Raw genomic sequence first — 19,433 nt, 5'->3', positions numbered from 1 at the left:
GTCTATTTTTCCCGGAGGTTTCAGTGCATTTTCCATGGCGATTTATTTGTAGAATGGGAATGTTAGCTACTCACGAATCTGCTTGTATCCAATAGACAGCTAGCTTTTAGCATAAAGTCCCTCACAATAGCCAGCTAACGTTGACGTTCGGCGCGATGAATAGCTTGTAAACTCTGCACCTTTTCAAACTGCCGCCTGGGATGTATTCTTCATTTACATCGATGAGATCCAGGTTCTTTTGAGTACCGCTGCCACCATGTTTCAATATGATTTGTGTTGTAATCCCGACAGACAAAGATATATAGTTAAGCAAACTTTACTAGGCATGTTGTCAAACAGCACATTAATAAAGTAAGTAACAACTGGTTTCTGTTTCCTTTTTAACATCAATATGAGTAACATCAATATTGCTACAAGTCCCACCAAGACAGTCAACTAAAAACACATCCCATTCCAAAAAGGGCAGAAAATAAGAAATGTTTCATTATGTTGCGCAATGACAAGTTGCTGAAGGATTCAACTACGGAAGAAACTTGGATGAGACTGTTTGAAGTTGTGTAATTATTACTGGGTGTAGTCATCATTTTCAACATGTTCATAAAGGTTCATAAGTTTTATTTTTACCATAACCATGGCTGTAGAACCACTGAGCTAATTTCAACTGCAAAATTAGGGAATAATTAGGGAACAATCCTCAGAGAACCTGTTTTCTTAACAGCAGAGTTGCAAGGGTATTTTTTATTTTATTCAGTTGACAAGTAGAATACTTTTAAGCATGCAGTATCAACAGTGTGAGGGTGTATTGCACTCCTGACAGGTGTTCTTCAAAGCCTCTATGGAACATTTAAGAAATCTTTGTTTTCAGCCATCCCACAGCTTCTCCCACTGCTCCTCCGATGGCTGCTCCCGCACTTCCAACAACTGCAGTGACCGTTCCCGAGAGCCCTACGGCACCTTGAGGGAATACCACACAATGTATGTCCTGAGATCTACAAACATCCAATACATCAAAGTAAAAAAAAGCAAAACGATCTATGATCCATTCAGTTCAGTCGTATGAGCTTTTAACAGTTAGAAACCCCACCATCATCTTAGCTTTTATTCATAACTCATTGGCATTGAAATATTGTATCTTTGTTCATCTTTGGTTCGATCCTTACCTGCTGACTGTAGAATAGCAACAAGACTCCCTGCTGCTACCCCACCTCCATTGGCTATGGCCGCGGCAGACATCATGCCTGCTGCTGTTGATCCAGCTGCAATCCCGCCAGCACCAAACCCGATCCCTGTGAGGACTATTGGTGCCAGGGCAACAGCAGAAACTGTGAGGCCAAGCATACAAACATTTTAAAACACAGCCAACCTCATTAAGAGTTTGACAATGTGACATTCCAATGACACTTTTACACGTATATAATTATTCGTAAATTCTTGTTGTTTTATAAGTAAATCAACCACACATTAAAGATATACTATCAAGATACAGAAACATTTTACTTTATGAAAAGTTACTTGATGAAGTACAATGTTAATGCTGATAAAATGATGATACCTCCTCCCACTGCAGCTCCCACTACAACAGCTGCTACTTTAATGACAAGGTTTGCTAAATAGGGAAGAAAATAGAGTATATACACAATGAACTACAATTTTAGATTTTCAGTACATTATAGCATCAGCATTTTTTTAAATAAAATGAATTTGTGACTGTTTGGCATCAACCATAATAGTTTGCTGAAAGACTTAACTAAACAAGAAACTTGGATGAGAAGGTTTGAAGTTGAACCACACAGTGTAATTATTATTTGGTGTATTTATCATGTTCAACATGTGTATAATGGTTTATAACAGTTATTTACTTGTTTCACAATAACCATGGTCGTAGAACCACTGAGCTCTGGCAACAACATCATTGAGTAGTCCACTCCAGTGGTATGAGTGTCCACTTCCTCATATGACTCTACACGGTCATCTCCCTTATTGTAGGCTGCTATTCCCCCTGGGTAAACAACATATTGCAATAGTTGCATATTCAATTGAAACAGGTATATTAATTATTTTTATAAAAAACTCTGAGAAAAAGAGTATTACCTTTCAGTTGCTGCTCCTTGGTCCATGAATTAAATTTCTCCTGGATTATTTTGATGAACTCAATCAGAATTTCAGTGCCTTGTTGGAGATGCTCCTCACTGTTCCATTCCCCCTTTGGAGTGTGCCCGCCACCGCTCGGGGCTGGGGTAGTGTCAATCTGTAAAAATGCGTGATATTTTACAGAAATCACCAGGCTGTAAGCGGTCACGAATGTATGAGTTTCCTATAGGCAAAAACTCAAACAGTACCTGTGCTAAGGACTATTCGATGCTGGTCTGACCAATCAGAATCCCACGCTTCAAGATCGTTTTGATCACGCGGACTAGGATATGTTCCGCGTAGCCTCCAAGAACAACATAGATGAATACACTGATATGGTGAATGAGTTTATCTGGAAGTGTTTAGGAGATATTGTTCCCACTGTGACTATTCAAATCTACCATAACCAGAAACCGTGGATAGATGGCAGCATTCGTACAAAACTGAAAGTGCAAACTATCGCATTTAACCATGGCAAGGTGACAAATATAAGTGAACTAAATGACTACCACCCGTAGCACTCACTTCTGTTATCATGAAGTGCTTTTTCACCTCTACCTTACCTGACACTCTAGACCCACTTCAATTTGCTTACCGCCCAATAGATCCACAGACGATGCAATCGCTATCGCATTGCACACTACCCTATACCATCTGGACAAGAGGAATACCTATGTTAGTATCTGGTTCATTGACTATTGCTCAGCATTCAACACCATAGTACCCTCCAAGCTCATCATTAAGCGAGGCCCTGGGTCTGAACCCCGCCCTGTGCAACTGGGTCCTGGACTTCCTGACGGGCCAAGCACCCAGGTGGTGGAGGTAGGAAACAACACCTCCACTTCGCTGATCCTCAACACTGGGGCCCCAGAAGGATGCATGCTCAGCCCCTGTAATCCCTGTTCACCCATGACTGCGTGGCCACGCATGCCTCCAACTCAATCATCAAAGTTTGCAGATGACACAACAGTAGTAGGTCTGATTATCAACAATGACAAGACAGCCTACAGGGAGGTGGGAAGGACCCTGGGGTGTGGTACCTCTCACCCAACGTCAACAATACAAAGGAGCTGATCGTGGACTTCAGGAAACAGCAGAGGGAGCACCCCCTATCCACATCGACGGGACAGCAGTGGAGAAGGTGGAAAGCTTCAAGTTCCTCGGCGTACACATCGCTGACAAACTGAAATGGTCCACCCACACAGACAGTGTGGTGAAGAAGGCGCAACAGCACCTCTTCAACCACAGGAGGCTGAAGAAATTTGTATTGGCACCTAAAACCTTCAAACTTTTACAGATGCACAATTGAGAGCATCCTGTCGGGCTGTACCACCTGGTGCGGCAGCTACACTGCCCGCAAACGCCCAGGGCTCTCCAGAGAGTGGTGCGGTCTGCCCAACGCATCATCGGGGCAAACTACCTGCCCTCTAGGACACCTACAGCACCCGATGTCACAGGAAGGCTAAAAAGATAATCAAGGACAACAACCACCGAGCCACTGCCTGTTCACCCCACTATCATCCAGAAGGCGAGGTCAGTACAGGTGCATCAAAGCTGGGACCCAGACTGAAAAACTGCTTCCATCTCAAGGCCATCACTAGCACATTAGAGGTTGCTGCCCTATATACATAGCCTTGAAATCACTGGTCATTTTAATATTTGGAACACTAGTCACTTTAATAATGTTTACATATACGACTTTTCAAGTGACGAGAACAGTCACAAATGGCGAGGCCTCTTCGTGCAAGCGTTGCGAAAGGTAAAACTACTTTTTTTTAATCAACTTTAACTATGAACACATCTCAAACGTGGTTGTTAATTGGCGAGGTGATGGAGTAGCTACTGACTTATCTTTATTTTGATTTATGTTTCCAAAATGCACACTGTGAAATATACTGCAGGCCAACAATATACAACTTGCAACTTGGCTCAGAGTCAGTGTCAACATGTTGCAGGCAGAATCCGGTGTGTGTTCATTACTCCTATTCTGTTGTAAAACTTTTTGCAACAAACCGTTTACTCAAACGGAAAAATATTTAACGAAAACGAGTTTCTATTGGACAAATTCGGGTAGTTCCTCCCGTTTCCTTTGCTCTGTTTGCTTCCGTTTTTTTAAAGGTAAACGTAATGAACCTAGCCCTGATATTGGTACTCCCTTGTTATCAACAAGATCATGTTTTCCTCTCTTGTTTTGGAACACATCGCCTCAATACAGATGCAGGCCTAAAAGTGAAACGAAGGCGTCATTGATCTATAGCCCTAGTTGAGATCAGAGCCAAACAGAAATGAGTGATGGCTCCTTGACACTCCCAGTTACAACCACGCATTTGCCTTGTGGAAAATGTTGTCTGGAAACCATATATCTATCCTTAGCCCATAACAATATGCATTACCTACAATATGCATTTCTCAGCAAAAAAGCAGCACAAGGCCAAGTTTTTTTTTGTCTGTGTTTCTGAAGTCAAGGTTTGGCTCAAATTGATTAATTCCACTGTCTTGTTTTGAGGGTAGTATCTCTCTCGTGACTAGCAGCATAGTACTGTCAACACATTGCTTAGCGATTGACATGACAGTTTAATCACTGATGTGACTAGGCTATTGGTTTGCCAAACCTCCTACAGTAGTAACCAACCAGGTCCAATGTAGAGATCAAAGCCAAAGCAGCCGATGCCCTTTCAGGTTTAGCTAGCTCAAATCCCCCCTCTCCCAATTACAATCCAATAAGACACAGCCAAACTGTCAGTACACTTCATATTTTGGCGGCCATTTTTATTAATGTCTTCATCATATTTTAGTCCATGGCAGGACTCTCACGCCTATAGGTTTTCGTTCCAACCCCAGGTGTAACTAACCTGGTTCAGCTTATTAATCAGGTGTGCTATGTTAGGGTTGGCGTACACCTACAGGAGGGTAGCTCTCCAGGAACATGGTTGGAGAGCCCTGGTTTAAACCTACAGGAGGGTATCTCTCCAGGAACATGGTTGGAAGTCCCTGGTTTAAACCTACAGGAGAAGTATCTCTCAGGAACAGGGTTGGAGAGCCCTGGTTTTAACCTACAGGAGGTATCTCTCCAGGAGACGGGGTTGGAGGCCTGGTTTAAACCTACAGGAGGTAGCTCTCAGGAACAGGTTGGGTATCTCTCCAGGAACAGGGTTGGAGAGGCCTGGTGTAAACCTACAGAGGGTATCTCTCCAGGAACAGGGTTGGAGAGGCCTGGTGTAAACCTACAAGGGTATCTCCAGGAACAGGGTATTTATCTGGTCCTGACCGAGCTGCAACTGTCGCGGAGTAGAGTAGTGGGTTTCCCCTTCTCTAAATAGACAACAGTTTTCACAAACCTAATTGGAAGCTTACGAGGCAAACATTTTTAGCCAAGAGGACGTGTGCAGTCTGTATCCCTGTGGCCGATGCATCTCTTTCACGATATCGCTCGTACTTCTTTTCGGTCTCTTCCCAGGTCTCTGTCTGTCACTGGGTTGAGCTGGTTTCTCTCGTTTGAACCTGTGACCCATACGGACTTGTATACCGGCTGAGTAAACCACATGCTTTCTGTGTGTTTTAAATGTATATCTCACTTGCCAATTTATTAGGTACACCTTCTAGTACTTGTCTGTATGTGTGTGCCTGCCTGCCTGCCTGCCTGTGTGTGTGCCTGCCTGCCTGTGTGTGTGCCTGTCTGTGTGTGTGCCTGCCTGTCTGTGTGTGTGCCTGCCTGTCTGTGTGTGCCTGCCTGTCTGTGTGTGTGCCTGCCTGTCTATGTGTGTGCCTGCCTGTCTGTGTGCCTGTCTAAAACACAGCTACATATCTGACCATGTATAGAGGCTCATGGCCCTGATGTGACTTTGTGTTTTGAGTCACTTCTGATTTGAGAGGGGCAATGGAGGACATGTCTAGACTGAAGTGGTACCGCTTTGTCCTTGTCAGCAGCGCACGTTAGATTCCCCTGTAACAGTTTTGTAACGGTTGCTGTCGATGCTAATCATCCGATTGGTTAACCAACTGCTTCTGATTGTAAAGCTGATACGTTCGACAAGGAAATGAGCCAATACAACTGCACCATCCTTTTTCCACAAAGCTGTGTGTGAATGATCCTGGGGAGGGTGTGAATCTGGCTGGTGTTTAAGACACCAAAACAGAAGAAAAAATTAACTCAAAACAGGAAAGACTACAAAAAGCTCTTATTGGTTTAAAAGAAGCGATTTCTGTTGCATGCCCTAATAGACAGGACCCTCCCAGGTGAAGAGATGTGGCGGGTGAAGTTTTGGTGTTTGTTTCACTGTCCTGCGTGGAATACGGCCTGTCACACACACAGAGAGAGGAGACAGACTGACATAGTCAAAACCATAACAAACCTCTCTAACTGTGACTGACTCTCTATCTTTAACAGCTGTCCTGAGGCTTCACTGACTGGGCAGGAAGAGGAAATAGTTTTAAGGCACCTGCATGCTTCCTGTTGGAAACAGTTGGTGCATATATTATGACAATGTTTTGGTCTTCGACAAGGTTTTTTTGGCTGATATCGCCGGTGAAAATGTCAGTCGTGAAGCTATTAACAGTGACGCTATTACCACACACACACACAGGGCCCATTACCACAGTGTCATTTAATCTTCAATCTTCCATTTCACAGCACAACACAAACGCACAACGCTATTACCACACACACATACACAGGGCCACATTACCACAGTCATCATTAATCTTCAATCTTCCATTTCCAGCACAACACAAGCGCACGCCACGCAAAGACTCCATGTTTACCATCCTGCATAAAGCACTCTACCTTTGTACTCTGTTTCCTATCCTTTATTCTCTAATCCTTTATTCTCTAAGTATATTATTATCTGCTAGTACTGCTAGTGCTACTGCTAGTACTGCTAGTGCTACTGCTAGTACTGCTAGTGCTACTGCTAGTACTGCTAGTGCTACTGCTGGTACTGCTAGTGCTACTGCTAGTACTGCTGCTAGTACTGCTAGTGCTACTGCTAGTGCTACTGCTAGTACTGCTAGTGCTACTGCTAGTGGTACTGCTAGTGCTACTACTAGTACTGCTAGTGCTACTGCTAGTACTGCTAGTGCTACTACTAGTACTGCTAGTGCTACTGCTAGTACTGCTAGTGCTACTGCTAGTACTGCTAGTGCTACTACTAGTACTGCTAGTGCTACTACTTGTACTGTTAGTGATGATAAAACAGAAGAAAAATGAACTAATTTTAACGTAATCAACACTGCTAGCTAGCCAGCTATTTGAATAGCAACACACAGTAGAAACTATTACACTCAACGGAACGACTTGATTAGTGTAGGTATGTCAACAACGAGCCACTGCCAGCTAGCCTACATAGTCAACAACGCAGCCTCTGCCGCTAGCCTACTTCAGCAGTACTGTATCATTTTAATCATTTTAGTCCAATAAGATTCTTGCTACATTAAGCTTAACTTTCGAACACTCAGAGACGTAGTCCACTGTCATTCCAATCTCCTTTGCATTAGCTGCAGCCTCTTGTGTAGCCTGTCAACTATGTGTCTGTCTAACCTGTTCTCTCCTCTCTGCACAGACCATATGAAAGCACTCACACCCGCGTGGCCGCGTGCCACCCTAATCTGGTGGTCCCAGCTGCACGACTCCACGCGGAGTTCCAGGTCTCCGTAGCCTCTGGAACTGCCGATCTGCGGCCAACAAGGCAGAGTTCATCTCAGCCTATGCCTCCCTCCAGTCCCTCGACTTCTTGGCACTGACGGAAACATGGATCACCACAGACAACACTGCTACTCTACTGCTCTCTCTTCGTCTGCCCACGTGTTCTCGCGCACACCCCGAGAGCTTCTGGTCAGCGGGTGGTGGCACCGATCCTCTCATCTCTCCAAAGTGGTCATTCTCTCTACTCCCCTTACCCATCTGTCTATCGCTCTCCTTTGAATTCCATGCTGTCACAGTTACCAGCCCTTTCCAAGCTTAACATCCTTATCATTCGTCCTCAGTTCCCTCGAGAGTTCATCAATGAGCTTGATGCCTTGATAAGCTCCTTTCCTGAGGACGGCTCACTCTCTCACAGTTCTGGGCGACTTTAACCTCCCTCTAATGCCTACCTTTGACTCATTCCTCTCTGCCTCCTTCTTTTCCACTCCTCTCCTTTTGACCTCACCCTCTCACCTTCCCCCCTACTCACAAGGCAGGAAATACGCCCCTCATCTTTACTAGATGCTGTTCCTCCACTAACCTCATTGCAACTCCCCTCCAAGTCTCCGACCACTACCTTGTATCCTTTTCCCTCTCGCTCTCATCCAACACTTCCCACACTGCCCCTTTACTGATGGTATCGCACGTCCCAACCCCTTCGCTCTCTCTCCCGCTACTCTCTCCTCTTCCATCCTATCATCTCTTCCCTCTGCTCAAACCTTCTCCAACCTATCTCCTGATTCTGCCTCCTCAACCTCCCTTCTCCCTTTCTGCATCCTTTGACTCTCTATGTCCCTATCCTCCCAGGCCGCTCGGTCCTCCCTCCCGCTCCGTGGCTCGACGACTCCGGCAGACTTCCCGCGTCTCCGGGCAGCCGAGCGGAAATGGAGGAAACTCGCCTCCTACCGGACCTGGCATCCTTTCACTCCCTCCTCTCTACATTTTCCTCTTCTCTGCTGCTAAAGCCACTTTCTACCACCTAAATTCCAAGCATCTGCCTCTAACCCTAGGAAGCTCTTTGCCACCTTCTCCTCCCTCCCCTCCCTGAATCCTCCTTCCCCCTCCCCCTCCCTCCTCTCTGCAGATGACTTCGTCAACCATTTTGAAAAGAAGGTCGCACGACATCCGATCCACTCGTTTGCTAAGTCAAACGACACCGCTGGTTCTGCTCACACTGCCCTACCCTGTGCTCTGACCTCTTTCTCCCTCTCTCCAGATGAAATCCTACGCGATTGTGACGGCCGGCCGCCCAACAACCTGCCCGCTTGACCCTATCCCCTCCTCTCTTCTCCAGACCATTTCAGGAGACCTTCTCCCTTACCTCTCCTCGCTCATCAACTCATCCCTGACCGCTGGCTACGTCCCTTCCGTCTTCAAGAGAGCGAGAGTTGCACCCCTTCTGAAAAAAAACCTACACTGATCCCTCCGATGTCAACAACTACAGACCAGTATCCTTCTTTCTTTTCTCCAAAACTCTTGAATGTGCCGTCCTTGGCCAGCTCTCCCGCTATCTCTCAGAATGACCTTCTGATCCAAATCAGTCAGGTTTCAAGACTGGTCATTCAACTGAGACTGCTCTTCTCTGTATCACGGAGGCGCTCCGCACTGCTTTAAGCTAACTCTCTCTCCTCTGCTCTCATCCTTCTAGACCTATCGGCTGCCTTCGATACTGTGAACCATCAGATCCCTCCTCTCCACCCTCTCCGAGTTGGGCATCTCTCGGCGCCCACGCTTGGATTGCGTCCTACCTGACAGGTCGCTCCTACCAGGTGGCGTGGCGAGAATCCGTCTCCACACCACGTGCTCTCACCACTGGTGTCCCCCAGGGCTCTGTTCTAGGCCCTACTATTCTCGCTATACACCAAGTCACTTGGCTCTGTCATAACCTCCATGGTCTCTCCTATCATTGCTATGCAGACGACACACAATTAATCTTCTCCCTTTCCCCTTCTGATGACCAGGTGGCGGTCGCATCTCTGCATGTCTGGCAGACATATCAGTGTGGATGACGGATCACCACCTCAAGCTGAACTCGGCAAGACGGAGCTGCTCTTCCTCCCGGGGGAAGGACTGCCGTTCCATGATCTCGCCATCACGGTTGACAACTCCATTGTGTCCTCCTCCCAGAGCGCCAAGAACCTTGGCGTGATCCTGGACAACACCTCCTGTCGTTCTCCAACTAACATCAAGGCGGTGGCCCGTTCCTGTAGGTTCATGCTCTACAACATCCGCAGAGTACGACCCTGCCTCACAGGGAAGCGGCAGGTCCTAATCCAGGCACTTGTCATCTCCCGTCCTGGATTACTGCAACTCGCTGTTGGCTGGGCTCCCCGCCTGTGCCATTAAACCCCCTACAACTCATCCAGAACGCCGCAGCCCGTCTGGTGTTCAACCTTCCCAAGTTCTCTCCGTCCCCCGCTCCCTCCGCTCTCTCCACTGGCTTCCAGTTGAAGCTGTGATCCCGCTACAAGACCATGGTGCTTGCCTACGGAGCTGTGAGGGAACGGCACCTCAATCCCTCCAGGCTCTGATCAGGCCCTACACAAACAAGGGCACTGGGCGCTCATCCACCTCTGGCCTGCTCGCCTCCCTACCACTGAGGAAGTACAGTTCCTGCTCAGCCCAGTCAAAACTGTTCGCTGCTCTGGCCCCCCAATGGTGGAACAAACTCCCCTCACGACGCCAGGACAGCGGAGTCAATCACCACCTTCCGGAGACACCTGAAACCCCACCTCTTAAGGAATACCTAGGATAGGATAATAATCCTCTCAATTTCCCTTAAAAGATTTAGATGCACTACTGTTCCACTGGATGTCATAAGGTGAATGCACTAATTTGTAAGTCGCTCTGGATAAGAGCGTCTGCTAAATGACTTAAATGTAAATGTAAATGTATTTTGCATTACTCATATGTATATACTGTATTCTATCCTATTCTACTGTATCTTAGTCTATGCCGCTCTGACATTGCTAGGTAAATATTTTATATATTCGTAATTTCATTCCTTTACTTTAGATTGTGTGTATTGTTAGATATTACTGCACTGTTGGAGCTAGAAACACAAGTATTTCACTACACCAGCAATAACATCTGCTAAACACGTGTGTGACAAATACAATTTGATTTCAGTTATCAAATATAATGTCAACATTTGACCTCAGGAAGGGAATAAATAAGACACAATTTCAATTAAATATGAAGCCACTGCTTATTCCCTCAAACATGTGCCTACCTGCATAAGTCCGAAGGCCTTGCCATTGTCCCCCCTGCCGTGCTTGTCCAGTCCTGTCCCAGCCCGGGACTCTCTTGAGATGATGCCACAGATAACAGCTGGGTCCACTTCATTCCTCTTTGCCACCTTCATTATGAGTCTCTTGTACTTGTCCATGGCAGCACGGTCATGCTCTGCCATTGTGTGAGATGCAAGCACCCCTTCAGGAAAACAGTCAAGAAAATGATAGCATTTATTTTATTAAATTGATTATATGAAATGGATTAATACTGGATATTGTATTGAATATTTGTGAGTGAATAGCCTGAAAGCGCATACCTTTGTCATTTCCCCCATCAGCGTTTGCTGTCCTCCAGGAAGCACCACTTGTTTCTACCTTTCATAATGTCTCCATAAGGGAGGCGCTAAATGACAATCAAAAAAAGAATAAGTAGCTTGTACTTGTGTCCACTATTTTTCAGATCATGGAAATTCATATTTGCAACCCCCAACAGTGTTTCCACAGCTAAAGTCAAAATTGGCAATATTGTAAAAAATCATGAACATAATGTGGTTAGGCATAAGGTTAGCAGCGTGGTTAGAGTTAAGGTTAGGTTTAAAATCGAATTTCAAATCAGATAAATTGTAGAAGTTTATGACTGTGGCAGCTAGCGATTACCAACAACACAGAACCCTGAAACATATGCACACAAACACCAGGGTTAATCCGGTGTCAGACTCAGCCACAATGCAGTGCCGCAACATTAAAGCTGAAGTGTTGGCTACTAGCTTTTTATGCAAACCCTGTTGTAGGCTGTCAATGTACCAAAACAGTAATGCATAGCGACACCTAGCTCCGGAAAGAACAGATTTCCCTGGTTAAATTACAAATATTAATTATGTCCACGTCAACCAATAGGTCAACATGTTCGTAAAATTAATTCAGTTGGCTAAAATTAGCTCTCGAGAACCCAATGCCATCTAGGGAGATGGACTACTAACTAACAATATGCCAAATACCATAAATACTTTAAGAAATGTATAAAATATTTTTGCAAATACTTCCAATATTATGCAGGTAATTGATAAATCAAGCGCACCCATGTTGTTGTCGCTTTGAAGTTCTTAAAACTGGAGGATCCTTAGTCAAACACACAAACCCAGCAATATGATTTCAGACGACTTGCTTCTTACTCCCTATCGATTTCTGAAAGATCTGTTGATGTTGAAAAATACAACACAACAGATCTTCGTTCTCAGACTCTTAACTTTCGATTTTGCTCTTTCCAATCTCGCGAGGTGTATCCCTGACGTAGATGGAGAAAGTAAACAACAAAGTATATTTCCGTTACAACTAAGAACATTGAAACGCGTGGCTCAACCTCCACTGCTTGGTACCCTGGCTACCACTCTGTGCAAATCGTCAAGCGAGCCCGTGCGCATGAGCAAATACTGTATGTGACAGTAAGGGCGAGTCTTGCATCTTGCATCTCGCGCATCTCAATATGTGCATTGCTGCTCGTGACAACGTCATTTCGCTGAGTCAAGCTTTATAATGGTAGTCCACACAATTTACAAAATGCAGGCCTGTTTGCAGACAGAGTGCAATCCACGCGTTTGGTTTAACTAGCCACTGTCAAAGATGTAGTATTTTCTACAACAAAAAAAGTTGTAAATGCCATTCTCAAACAATGATCTCAAAGTAAGCATTGTTATAGGCAGTGCTTGACTTGGGCAGGAGCTCACCAGAGCTGAATACTGGCACCTCAAATGTTCTACTGTTTGAGCTCCTGTTCCTCTTATAGAATATTAGCTAAAACAATATTGTGGAGTTTCTGCATCTACATTTACACAATACCTACACCCAAAAAGGAGTACCGGCACTATTTCAATGCAAGTCAAGCACTGGTTATGGACACACCATTATATGCACAGCCTATAAATCTGCAACCACAAACGTCATTTTATATAGTCAAATGCTTTATTTTTCATGCATTTTCACTTCATAAAATGTAATAATCTACTAAATTGACATGCTATTAATTATTAGAAATAAATATTGGTATCAAAAAAGGATTGGCTACTTCACCAGTTCAAACTTCGATGGGAGTCACAGATACTAAACAGACAAGCAAGCAGACAAAGCAGTCACATTGCCAAGACTAACTCCAAACTATGAACCAAACTCACAAGCTACCATTTCCTTGGATTCAAATAGCTAAAAGGAACAATAAAGACTCAGTTTTTAGTGTTGTTGTTGTTACTGACAAAAGATCTGACAGGATTGTCACTCAGAAGGGAACAGCTGATACAGTCTAAGTCGAAATTGCAAATAGATTCATCAAAAAAACAAGAACGCCTGCAAAAAGATTAACGCAGCCATACTCGTCTCTTGAGTCCAAGCAGAAAGTTAGTCTGTCTTTTAAAAATCCCAGTAGATCAATACATTTTCTTTGCAGTCACTGAATCATGATGATCACAATTGGAAGTACCTGTACAGATATCTAGAAGAAGAATTATGGACAATAACTCTCCTGTTATGGATATTTCACCCAAAAATGTCACACGCATCTAATCAAATAATATTCATTATGAAAGAAAATACAAAATGCCAAGCGGATTCATTCATCGGTATCACAATCCAATTCCATGTGTTCAATACAAAGGCAGGTTTGCTCATTGTTTTGTAGACTATCCATTGGTGCAAAGAAACACTACCCACAATGACATAAGTAAAGGCTAATACAATGGAGGAGTACAACTGATATGAATGTATAGACTATAAATGGGGTAGCAATCCACACCAAAGCCAAACTATAAATGGAAGTTGCCAATGATCTCTGGGTGTGGCTTATTACTTAGTTGGGTTACTTGTATCTCTGTAACCTATTTAATTTATAAATATACAGTCCATTGCACACCATATGCAGTTGGGAATTCTAAATTCCTTTAATGTTTTAATTGCATCTCCACTCATTTCTAATTCATTTACATTTAATTTATAAAAGTATACAGACCAGTCTTAAAAGCCGTTAAAGAGCGTTTAATTCCAGATATAAATTGTACCTGGTTATAAGGAAAAATGACGTTAATGTTTTAAACGTTCCGTTCCACAAACAGAGCCCTCTAATTCTCAATTCATTATAATGAGTCAAGGCCAGTCAGCATAAATCAACATTTCATTAATTCGTTCCCACCACCTGAAGTAGAACTGAATGAACTTAAAGAAACAGTTCATTAAAAGCCAGGTTATACAATTGTGAAAGGGAGCAAGAGGGACAGTACATTATAGCATTTGACTAGTCAGTTTCTGATTGGAATGTATACATCATTAGTCATTTCAAACATATTTTCCTCTATCAATCCTCCCTTTGATCAAATATTATACATTCAAATCTTCAAAAATAAAAATATTATTATAAATGTTCACCCGACTCTTCACCCATCTTCAATCAAATCTAACCTTAACTCCAACTGTTTTAAATCTGCATCAGAATCATAACTCCTCTTTCAGGAATTTTCTTTTTTTCTTTTTGAATCTTTATCAAAAAAACAGTTTAATCATTGAAACAAATTACAATCTAATTCCCTTCATCTCAACACTATTCTCATCAAGAGCATAGAAGTTACTGCGGATGGCCCGTCCGAGATTCGTCCACTTCCTCTGTAGTATGCCTTTAGTCACTCCGCAGAGTCAGAAATCGATGCGGCCCATAACGCACCATCTGTGAGTCATTGATCTTTCGAAGTCGCAGAAAACAAGGCGCTGCGCAGAAGTGGAGCAATAGCATAAAAGTAAAACAGTCATGCAATTGAATCTGGCCCAAAACACCGCATTTTCCATAAATACTGTCTGCCAATTTGAATTCAGAAATATCCACCCCAGAATTTCTGCCAACCCGATGAGCAGAGTGAGTCAAACCAGCTGAGGCTTCGGGCACCGATTCGTCCGGAGCTGTGCTACCTGGGATGTAAGACATGGTCCTGATTACCACGCCCACTTCCTCCTTTTATCCTATGCAATTCTATTCTGTCAGGTCTTCCAGCTGGTTGCTTCAGTCTGTTCTACAAAACCTTTAATAACACCTTTGGTATTCCTGCTAAAGCGCTGTTGATTACCATAACTATAATTACACACCTCGTGGAACCCCAATGTTATCAATATATACTCTGTCGTCAAAAGACCCAGATGGAGCATCTCTTCTCTCTCGTTTTGGCTAACTTCATGTCTTGGTGTTGTATGAGTGTAAAAGGCATTCCTAACCCGTCCAATCAGTCAAACTCATTCCCCCCGCACAACCACCAGATGGCGACACTGGCCCATTTTCAACATTTTGAAATCTCCAGCGTTCAACCAGCCTGTCAAATCAGACATGGTCTCGTCAGTGGTAATATTCTCTGTCTTATTGCAGGTACCAACTTCCCCCACGTATTTCCCGTGTGTACTGTATCTGGCCAAACAGTAATATTCTCCTCTCGTCACGGTAAAGGGAGGAAGTCTTGATTTAAGTGGAACCTGGGGATATAAATAGTGTAAATCAATACAACTATCATTATTTGGCATTACTGCTTTCATGAACAGCTTTACCATACATGCCATTCCCTTAGGGGAATTAATTCCGTTCAGTGGAAAAGGGATAGTTGTTAACTGGGGTTTAGCGTTCGCACAGACATAACATTCTTCTTTAGCCACTGATCTGGCCGTATTGAATCCATTCCAACCATAAGTTGGACTCCCCAAACCCAGTCTCCACTTCTATAACTTCTTTGAGGTCTTTGGTCGGAACTATTCGTACCTTTATACAATACTTCCTCTGTTCAGGAACACAGTCCAAAACGCCAACCCTTACTATACTCCACCTGGTCCCAAATTGAGTGTATGGGTTTACGTAGCCATCCCTTTCAGTGTGAGCTATGACCTGGCTCCACGACTTACACGGTGATTTACACAAATACTTCCCATAGAGTCCCATGGTTCTAGACTGCCAAGGGGTGAATGACCCCAATTGATCTACACAAAATTCTACTGAGAGATCCTTGCCCAATTCCACCCTCACTTCCTTACTATTTTGTTTCAGTGACCTTCTGAGAATCTTAGGTAACATCCCATTTCCCTCATCTAGCACATGAGTCAAATTATCCTCTTTGGCACTTTCCGGGGAATCATGGTGAATCAGGAATATGGCCCCCACAATAAAACAGCTCAGGACGGTCAGTGCACACGTGAAGCCCCACCCTCTCCCCGAGAACATATCAACAGCCAGAGGCCAAGCCATCACTTCACTTCTATGAACGCTCACAGCTGGGGAAAGGTCAGGTATAGGGAATCTTCAGAAGGAGTTTGACCCCCGTTCCATATGGGTCACGGTTCCTCTCCTACTCCTGCGAACGTTCGACAGTGCTAGTGTGACTTAACCTCTTACAATGTGTGATATGTACCCAGGTAGCTCTTTCGGCTAATCTCACAGCGAAGGCAGTCACCAGTAGTACTTGGAATGGTCCCTCCCACCGAGGCTGTTTACAGTTTTTTTCTCTTTAGCGATTGGACCCAGATCCAGTCTCCTGGTTGAATCTCGTGTGCCACCTCCCTCTGTAGTTCTCCTGCTGGGCATAAAACTTTTGACCATACAGGTTTGGTTAATAAAACAGTTTCTTATTCGTCAAACCAATTAACAATTTATTTATTTTTTTATTAGTTAATTATCCCGTAGGTCACATCCTATTTATTAGTTAATTATCCCGTAGGTCACATCCTATTCTAGAACACTATTTACCCATCCCCCTTTTGTTACCTGGCTCTGCCCAGGTAACAACCTTGCCTTATTCTTATACAATGACTTAGATAAGATTTAGTGAATTATCCTTATGTCTGAAATTCCATTTAGGATGTTATCTTTTCTCTTCCTGGCCCCCCCTCTAACTTCTCTGCTCTCCAACCTTCAAGGTCTCTGCAGTGCGGGGGAGGGCTCCTCTGTCTGCCTATAGCTATGTTACTCATGTCTCACTGTTTGGCTCCATCCAAACCCATGGACCCTCTTTTAGAGAAAAAAACATGTCTATGAGCTGCTTTTCTCCAAATTCCTTAATCCTAACAATAATCCTAACTCCTCATAGATGTCCTATATTCCTGTTAAATATAATACTATTTAAAAACGTATAATCTAATAAATGCTAACCATATTAAAAATCCTTCCTACACTAACAAGCCCTCTCCTTGGGGACCCCTCAGTATTCTATCTCATTATAACATGGATTTAATGTGTTGCAAAGTGTGGAATAAAACTTTGGTCCTGTAAAACAGAGTAAAGCAGAACAAAGCATTCTTATAACCCATCTGGTCCTCTCAGCTATTCTTATCCAGCACCAGGTGGGCACCATGCCACCCTACACGACAGGGAGAACAAACATACATGGGTCATCCTCAGTCAGTCTTATCCTTCCCTCAACGCATGCTTCACCTCAGCCTCTCCAACTGGAGCATCAAGCAAAGGCATCATGCCTGAAGCCTTCATCACATCTGTAACAGACTTCTTGAAACACGGTATGATGCAAACAGCACATCACATTAATAACAAATAATACAATTAGGGTCAGAAATCCAGTAACCACCATACCAGTATACTTACAAAACCAGTCTCCCAACCAGGGTGGACAGTCAGACTCCTCTACCCCCGCTATGGTCCTCATCTCAGCAGATAGTGCATCAAGCCCATTTAAGGCCCTTAGATATACTACCATCTGGTAGAGGAGTGTGTACGGCCCTGGTTCGTGTGAGACCCTGGTTTTGGCAGTACCTTAATAGAAAACACACCACCGTGTCTGTCCCGGTCCTTTGTAGTCCGGGATGTAAGTGCCTGCATCAGAGAGCTTAATAGTTTTGATGGTTAGTAGGATTTCATCACCTTTACAAAGTTCAACAGTACTCCCAGGTTTCCCCCATATCATGGAAAACATATCCACCTTTGTGGGTTCCTATGCCATAAGGATATCCTCTTCTCCAGTCCCAGAACTGTCCCAAGTTGGTTATCATGTAATCCCCATACGGACACCCTCTCCCATTACACAGGTAATGTCCCCCGTCTTTTGACACTCCTGTACACGGGTGTTAAAATCAAATAAAAATACCTCAATTTCTTCCCTGCCCTGTTGGCTCAAAATGTTATCTTCCCCTATTTATTCTCAATGATAAATATGACTTTCTCTCTGTTACAATACCAAATCCCTAATAGCCCATTCAAAAAACTTCACAGCTAATGTTATAAGACAGAATCCTGAACCACTTTCTCATTTGCGGTTCAAACAGTAATTCTAAACCCTCAACCAAAACTGCTTCATTTCTAACGAATTTACCTTAAAACTAGTAACTCATTATGACCCCATTCATTATACAAATGACTCTCCCCCGAGGCTGATCAGACCTTGGGAGCCAGTCATGATAAGGTCAAAACGTCATACCATATTAGGCATAAAGAACCCTTTATCTTTTGAATAGAAATAGTCACCTGTATAATTCAAACCCATAAAAAAACATCTCATAAGGTTCCATATGTGAGCCTGCCTCTTTAAAATACCCTTACACTAAACAAACAGTTCTAACAGTTGTTCCATGTGTATAATTTGCAGGTCGTTTAAAGCTTATCTCTCCCCAAAGTTATAATCCCAGGAGGCCTCTAAAGTGAGCCACCACACCCCTAACTATCATTCCCTAATGCTATTTCGAATCAGAAACTCAATAAGTGAACTATAACTAAACCTAATGATAATTCCCCTTTGACTCAAATCATTAAGTTTTAAACATCGTCTACGGATATGTTTACTTAAATGACCATGCTACCTTTAGATACAATTAATCCGATAACATTATTATCCAATGCATTACTTTTTCTCTCTGCCGCAAATGTCATACATTTCACAGTGTAAGGAATCCGTAATTTAATCCCCGATATTTAATAAATATGCTTCGCATTCTCTCATGGCTCCTTGAATTTACTTATCTTGGGTAACTCTCATCCGTTCCGGAACAAAGAGTTCTATCTAAAACCGCCAGAACACACTGTTCCAGTTTTATCAACCCCTAAAATTGGCCATAACCATTAAACAAATAACCAAAACATTTTTATATCACTTCTGGAAACCTAGATACGATTTGCTCCGTTATCCCCAGTCCCTGGTGACAAAAGTGTCTCGCTAGTGACGTCATCAACAAGCGTTCAACCTTGACTCATATCGCAACGATTTTCAACTCATTGTAAATAATGGTTGGCTGTCTGTAACAACAGTATTTCGGGTTCGATAAACCAAACCTAATTTATCACCTCTGTTGAACCCTGAATTAGACTACAACATCAATCAACATCTCTCAATTCGCTAATTTTATAAAAACATTTCGATGGGCATGAATTATAGTTGTCT

The 19,433-nt window shown here is 43.5% G+C and overlaps 1 pseudogene; it reads right to left on the bottom strand.

Annotated features, from left to right (window-relative positions):
- Nucleotides 1-300: 300 nt before the first annotated feature.
- On the bottom strand, nucleotides 301-11,415 carry LOC115115564 (lysozyme g-like; annotated as a pseudogene).
- Between the last annotated feature and the right edge of the window lie 8,018 nt (nucleotides 11,416-19,433).

This window comes from Oncorhynchus nerka, unplaced genomic scaffold (assembly GCF_034236695.1).
Source record: "Oncorhynchus nerka isolate Pitt River unplaced genomic scaffold, Oner_Uvic_2.0 unplaced_scaffold_2484, whole genome shotgun sequence".
In the NCBI taxonomy this organism is placed as follows: domain Eukaryota; kingdom Metazoa; phylum Chordata; class Actinopteri; order Salmoniformes; family Salmonidae; genus Oncorhynchus; species Oncorhynchus nerka.
This window is presented reverse-complemented; position numbering and strand designations above follow the sequence as displayed.